Source organism: Dreissena polymorpha, chromosome 11, assembly GCF_020536995.1.
Source record: "Dreissena polymorpha isolate Duluth1 chromosome 11, UMN_Dpol_1.0, whole genome shotgun sequence".
Lineage (NCBI taxonomy): Eukaryota > Metazoa > Mollusca > Bivalvia > Myida > Dreissenidae > Dreissena > Dreissena polymorpha.
This window is the reverse complement of record NC_068365.1, coordinates 33,574,557-33,582,932: the sequence shown is the minus strand read 5'-3', so window position 1 is coordinate 33,582,932 and position 8,376 is coordinate 33,574,557.

Below are 8,376 nucleotides of genomic sequence, written 5' to 3'. Positions count from 1 at the left end.
AGACGTAATCATTTTTACATGCACACTTTTTTCTGAAGCAAAAAACAACAACAAAAATCCCAACTGTGTATTTTCTTTAAATTAAGTATAACACAAATAATTTTACTTCTCTTTAGTTTTAATTTTGCAATATCTGTACAATTTTTTCAGATACATTCTCTATGGATTCTCAATAAATGAATGCTGATCATTATATTAACACAACAGGAGTGCCAAACTGTCACAAGATACGCCCGTTCAAAGGTTTTGGACACCATGCTCAATGCTTGAAATGCACTAAGTGACCTCGAGACCTAGTTATTGACCCGGCATGACCATATTAGAACTTGACCTAGATATTATTTACATGTAACATCTTACTAAATTTGGTGAAGATCAGATGAAAACTACTTCAATTCGAGAGCAGACACCATGCTAAATGCTTGAAATGCACTAAGTGACCTCGTTTTTGACCTGGCATGACCCATATTCGAACTTTACCTACATACCATCTAGACACAACTTCTGACCATATTAGGTGAAGATCAGATGAAAACTATTTCAATTAGAGAGCGGACACCATGCTAAATGCTTGAAATGCACTAAGTAACCTCGTGACCTAGTTTTTGACCCAGCATGACCCATATTTGAACTTGATCTACATATCATCTAGACACAACTTCTGACCGAATTTGGTGAAGATCGGGTGAAAACTACTTCAATTAGAGAGCGGACACCATGCTTAATCCTTGAAATGCACTAAGTAACCCCGTGACCTAGTTTTTGACCCGGCATGATCAATATTCGTCCTTGACCTAGATATTGCCTAGACACAACTTCTGATCAAGTTTGGTGAAGATCGGATGAAAACTATTTGAATTAGAGAGCGGACACTGCTGTGGACGCCGCCCGCTGCCCACCGCCCGCCAAGGGTGAAACTATAATACGTCCTGTTTTTAAAAACGGGCGTATAAAAAGGCTAAACTTTTTCAACTCAACAATGCTTAAAAAGACAAAACACAGTACTACTTTTTGTTGACTTTTCTCAGAAAAGTTCTCTAAAAAAAACTGTTACGCTTTCACAGATATCTGTCCGTCGCTTTCACTTCCAGAGCTGAACACGTTTTCCACATTTGGGATTATGTCTGCTTTCGATGGATGATTACCTGAAAATACATTGTTTTGGATCAATAAACTACTTGTGCATACCTGCTGTCAGTACAAAAAAGAAACACTGGGTAAGTATTAAATCAACTACCACTGACCTAATGTCTTGACCACAATTTCATTTTTTTGTGTTCTTTTAATAGACAAAGGTTTTTCAATAAGGTGTTTTAACTTCAATTTCTCAATCATAAGATTCGATTTTCTATTCTCCAAAGTGAAAAAAAACTCAGTGTAGAAATTGTGAATTATCTGTATTGCCATTAAAGATATTGATGTTTATGGTTTTATTTACAAAAAAATTTGGGAGCCTGATGTGTCTCATGTAGTAACATAACTTAACATGTATGAAAGAGCAATAATTCTGAAAATTGAGAGACAATTTAATTAACTCACATAAGTTAGTTAGGTTTCATTACAAGTTACATTGATTTTTTAACAAGAGTGCCAAACTGTCACAATATACGCCCGTTCGAAGGTTTTGGACACCATGCCCAATGCTTGAAAGGCACTAAGTGACCTTGAGACCTAATTATTGACCCGGCATGACCCATATTTGAACCTGACCTAGATATCATTTAGACGTAACATATGACTAAATTAGGTGAAGATCGGATACTACTTCAATTAGACAGCGGACACCATGCTAAATGCTTGAAATGCACTAAGTAACATGGTGACCTCGTTTTTGACCCGGCATGACCCATATTCGAACTTGACCAACATATCATCCAGACACAACTTCTGACCAAATTAGCTGAAGATTGGATGAAAACTTCTTCAATTAGAGAGCGGACACTATGCTAAATGCTTGAAATGCACTAAGTGACCTCATGACCTGGTTTTTGAGCCTGCATGACCCATATTTGAACTTGACCTACATATCATCTAGACACAACTTCTGACCAAATTAGGTGAAAATCGGATGAAAACTACTTCAATTAGAGAGCAGACACCATGATAAATGCTTGAAATGCACTTAGTAACCTCGTGACCTCGTTTTTGACCCGGCATGACCCATATTAGAACTTGACCTACATATAATCTAGACACAACTTCTGACCAAATTAGGTGAAGATCGGATGAAAACTACTTCAATTGGAGAGCGAACACCATGCTAAATGCTTGAAATGCACTAAGTGACCGCGTGACCTAGTTTTTGACCCGGCGTGACCCATATTCGAACTTGACCTACATATCCTCTAGACACAACTTCTGGCCGAATTTGGTGAAGAATTGGTGAAAACTACTTCAATTGGAGAGCGGACACCATGCTTAATCCTTGAAATGAACTAAGTAACCCCGTGACCTAGTTTTTGACCCAGCATGACCCATATTCTAACTTGACCTAGATATTGTCTAGACACAACTTCTGACCATGTTTGGTGTAGATGGGAGGAAACTATTTGAATTAGGGAGCGGACACTGCTGTGGACACCGCCCGCCAAGGGTGAAACTATAAAACGTCCCGTTTTAAAAAAACAGGCGTATAATAAGCATTAATGGTTAAATTGTAATACAATGACTCACACCTCACTAATGACAGCTTACTGAAACTGTCTTCTTGACTTTTTTTAAAGCTGACTAAGACCTTAATTATTACTGTACAGCATTCTTTAGAAATCAATATATGATTTCAATGAATTGCTGCCTCGGACAAAATAACCCTAATTAATTTTAAAATTTTACATAATGTTTATTAAAGAATTAATGTATCTATATAATTCTTTTCTTCAGTCTTTAAAATAAACTAGAGCTTTGTCACAGATGTGACAAATACCCCCACATGCCGCATTGACACATAATATTTTGCATGTCATCTTCACAAAAAACAGCAGACACCATGCTCAATTTTTAAAACACACTAAGTGACCCCTTGACCTAGTGTTTGACCCAGAAAGGCCCATGTTCTAACTTGGCCTTAAGATCATCTCCATAAAACTTCTGACCAAGTTTGGTGAAGATCGGACTAAAACTACTTGAATTAGAGAGTGGACACCATGCTGAATGTTAAAAAACGCACTAATTGACCCCGTGACCAAGTTTTTGACCCGCCATGGCCCATGTTCGAACTTGACCTACACATCATCTAGTTACAACTTCTGACCAAGTGTGGTGAAGATGGGATTTAAACTACTTGAAATAGAGAGTGGACACCATGCTCAATGTGTAAAACATACTAAGTGACCCTGTGACCTAGTTTTTGATCTGGCATGGCCCATGTTCGAACTTGGCCTTCAGATCATCTAGATAAAACTTCTGACCAAGTTTGGTGAAGATCGGATGAAAACTACTTGAATAAGAGAAAGGACACCATGGTGAATGTTAAAAAACGCACTAAGTGACCCCGTGACCTAGTTTTTGACCCGGCAAGGCCCATGTTCAAACTTGGCCTTAAGATCATCTAGATACAACTTCTGACCAAGTTTGGTGAAGATCGGATGAAAACTACTTGAATTAGAGAGCGGACATGCTGAATGTTTTAAACGCACTAAGTGACCCCGTGACCTAGTTTTTGACCCGGCAAGGCCCATGTTCAAACTTGTCCTAGACATCATGTAGATACATCTTCTGACCAAGTTTGGTGAAGATCAGATGAAAACTACTTGAATTAATTTAGAGAGCGGACACTTAATACGGACCGACAGACAGACCGACCGACTGACAAGTTTACTCCTATATACCCCCCTAAACTTCGATTGTGGGGGTATAAAGTTTTCAAGGATTAAATAAATCTGAGTTGAAGTTTATTCCCTCTAAAAATTATTGAGGTAACTTTTGCAGAAATTATAACAAACAATTTAAGTTGTTATAACACATTATATCTAAATGTAATATACAACAATTTGCAATTAAATTATTACTGCTTTTATCCTTTGTATTTTTTTTTTCAAAATATAGCTTTTCCACGGCCAAGGTCATTGAATCATTTGCAAGTACAAGTTCCTTGACTGTGCAAAGATTCATTATCATCAGCAACACCTTGATTAACCCTTTCAGTGCGGGAACCGAATTTTAAAGGCCTTTGCAAACAGTTTGGATCCAGATGAGACGCCACAGAACGTGGCGTCTCAACGTGGCGTCTCATCTGGATCCAAACTGTTTGCTATTCTGATAGTATTCTATGAAAAAAAAAATCGAAGAAAATGCTAATTTTAGAAATTCTGCAGACGACATTTTGGCAGACGACAAATTTCCCAGCATGCAAAGGGTTAGGGAAAGGGTGACAAAAATCAATATCTGCTAACAACACTATTGACTTTACAGGAGATCTAAGCAGCTAATATGTCTAGATACTGAACTATAATACAAGTTATTCTAGAAGATAATATTTAAACTCAGAGATTGATTATTGAATGTTTGATACAATTTTATCATCATTATTCTATTATTACGATAATTCTTATAATCATTATTAGTATAATCAAGTTCAAATTTCATAAACTGGTTTCTGGGATCAAATTTCAAATCAACACACCACACCTTATCTTCAAGATTGCTTAATTTCTATCTTTACAGAAATAGATGGCTGAGATGTTGTTTTTGCTTGTTTTATTAAAACATGTTTTTTGTTATCTGATATAATTATAATTCAAAACATACGATAATTCACACAGTATAAATTGTATCTGAAAAGGTCTGATGTTTCCTGACAGCTGATATAACCTTCCTTTACACTCTCAAATGAGATTAAACCTGACCCAGCAACATGATTAATGGGGTATTCGTCATGAAATCCTTTCTGAAGCCATTCTACCCCTATCTCTAATTTAAGTAGGGCGGCCACATGAAATCCTTTCTGAAGCCATTCTACCCCTATCTCTAATTCAAGAAGGGCAGCCACATAAAATCCTTTCTGAAGCCATTCTACCCCTATCTCTGATTTAAGTACGGCGGCCACATGAAATCCTTTCTGAAGGCATTCTACCCCTATCTCTGATTTAAGTAGGGCAGCTACATGGAATCCTTTCTGAAGCCATTCTACCCCTATCTCTGATTTAAGTAGGGCAGCTACATGAAATCCTTTCTGAAGCCATTCTACCCCTATCTCTGATTTAAGTAGGGCGGCCACATGAAATCCTTCCTGAAGCCATTCTACCCCTATCTCTAATTCAAGTAGGGCGGTCACATGAAATCCTTCCTTAAGCCATTCTACCCCTATCTCTAATTCAAGTAGGGCGGCCACATGAAATCCTTTCTGAAGCCATTCTACCCCTATCTCTGATTCAATTAGGGCAGCCACATGAAATCCTACCTGAAGCCATTCTACCCCTATCTCTGATTCAATTAGGGCAGCCACATGAAATCCTATCTGAAGCCATTCTACCCCTATCTCTGATTTAAGTAGGGCAGCTACATGAAATCCTTTCTGAAGCCATTCTACCCCTATCTCTGATTTAAGTAGGGCGGCCACATGAAATCCTACCTGAAGCCATTCTACCCCTATCTCTGATTCAAGTAGGGCCGGTCACATGAAATCCTTTCTGAAGCCATTCTACCCCTATCTCTGATTCAAGTAGGGCGGCCACATGAAATCCTTTTTGAAGCCATTCTACCCCTTTCTCTAATTCAAGTAGGGCGGTCACATGAAATCCTTTCTAAAGCCATATTACCCCTATCTCTGATTCAAGTAGGGCAGTCACATAATATCCTTTCTGAAGCCATTCTACCCCTATCTCTGATTCAATTAGGGCAGCCACATGAAATCCTTCCTGAAACCATTCTACACCTATCTCTGATTCAAGTAGGGCGGCCACATGAAATCCTTTCTACAGCCATTTTACCCCTATCTCTAATTCAACTAGGGCGGCCACATGAAATCCTTTCTGAAACCATTCTACCCCTATCTCTAATTCAACTAGGGCGGCCACATGAAATCCTTTCTACAGCCATTTTACCCCTATCTCTAATTCAACTAGGGCGGCCACATGAAATCCTTTCTGAAGCCATTCTACCCCTATCTCTAATTCAAGTAGGGCTGCCACATGAAATCCTTTCTGAAGCCATTCTACCCCTATCTCTAATTCAACTAGGGCGGCCACATGAAATCCTTTCTACAGCCATTTTACCCCTATCTCTAATTCAAGTAGGGCAGTCACATGATATCCTTTTTAAAACCATTCTACTCTGATTACAGTTAATTTTGGCATTTGTTAGTCACAGGAATCATTTCTTAATACCTTTAAACCAGCTAACCCAGGAATGTGTCATTTGGTAAACTGACCACAATGTTATAACTAAAACACCGTTGAAAACGGAAAAGAATTTAACTACAAAAACACAAAACATACAATTATCCGATAAAATAAGAAGGAAATGGCCGAGCATTGCCTAGCAACCAAACAGGAATTTTTTATAACAACACTATCAATGCACTTCAGGTGAGAAACATTCTGTCATTGAGACGGAAATGGATTAAATTAAATGCCTAGCATTTCTGATATGTGTTAATAATGTACCAGTTTGTGTGACTCATGCTATGAAATCGTGTATAAATTCTCATTTTTCATACAAAACAATGGTAAACAAATATGTTTGGTTCTGACAGGCTAACCAATATGTCCTGAAATGACCTGAATAAAGAACATTTAATGCAAATTATGGTATGTTGATTAAATTGTTTTTGTCTGTGTTTCTGAACTTGTTTTTGGATGAAAAGGTGCTTTGCTTTTTAAAGGATACATGTAAAAACAAATATAAATGATTATCAGTGTTTTCATTTATAATAAAGAAAGATTAATATCCAGGAAAAATACAAATGCCTCTAAATGATACTTTGTACTAATGTACCACAGTATGAAACAAACAAGACATGTGTCCAAACGGAAAGGATGCCCCCCATATTCCGAAATTTATCCCCACGCTTTTCGGAGAAAAAGTGGGGATGTTGTGGTTATGTCCGTCTGTCCTGGCCACCTGCTCCTCATATACTATTAGCACTAGAACCTCTAAGCTTACACACATGGCAGCTATGAGCATATGTGCGACGGTGAACTATTTGGAATTTTTATCTGACCCCTGGGTCAAAAGTTATGGAGGTTGGGGTGGGGCCGGGTCAGAGATTTTTACTCATTTTTTAAAGTTATTTTACTATAATTTCTTCATTTCTACACCTATTGTCTTCAAATTGATACTGAACCTCTCTTATGAAATACGGTCAATCTCAACTATGCATGGCCCCATTACCAAACCTGGGGCGCCCCGCCCACATAGGCCACGCCCACCAAAAATTGCCTTTTACTATAATTTCTTCATTTCTGCACCGATTCACTTCAAATTGATACTGAACCTCTCTTATGACAATACGGTCAATCTCAGCTATGCATGGCCCCATTATCAACCCTGGGGCGCCCCGCCCACATAGACCACGACCACCCAAAATCGCCTTTTACTATAATTTCTTTATTTCTACACAGATTCCCTTCAAATTGATACTGAACCTCTCTTATGACAATACGATTAATCTCAACTATGCATGGCCCCATTACCAACCCTGGGGCGCCCCGCCAACATAGGCCACACCCACCCAAAATTGCCATTTACTATAATTTCTTCATTTCTACACCGATTCACTTCTAATTGATAATGAACCTCTTTTATGACAATACAGTCAATCTTAACTATGCATAGCCCCATTACCAACCCTGGGGCGCCCCTGGGTCAAACATGCAGCGTGGGGATACGCGTCGGCCTCTGCCGCACCATTTCTAGTTTCCTATGTCAAGCTGTTTATCGCAAAAATGTAATGTATGACCTCGTAATGTTTAACTTGACCATTGAGGTAATGATACAAACAAAACTCAGTCTTCTCATGGTTGTCATTTGTGGCAAGTTATATTCACATATATTATATATATGTGGTAAGTCCATGATGAATGACAAAGTCTAAGCCAAAACAAGCTTTTTTATCTCAAAATTTGGCCTTTGACCTCTACGAGTGACCTTGACCTCTGAGGTAGGGGGACAGATGTTACAGGCAACACGTCCTCTTATGATGGTTGACATTCTAAATGACTGCTATTTGCAACCTTCTTAAAAGGGGGGCATACAAATATCTGTTTTTGTGGTGTTGATAAATAACCAATTAGAAAAGTAAAGCTCATATAATAAGTGGAAGAAATCTATTTTATATTAATTAATCTGCATAGTCTAGCCACAATCACAAAGGATTGTGAGAAACTGGTATGCAGGTAAATGTTTATGCATGTAACACTGACCCCTGGTAGGTTTATC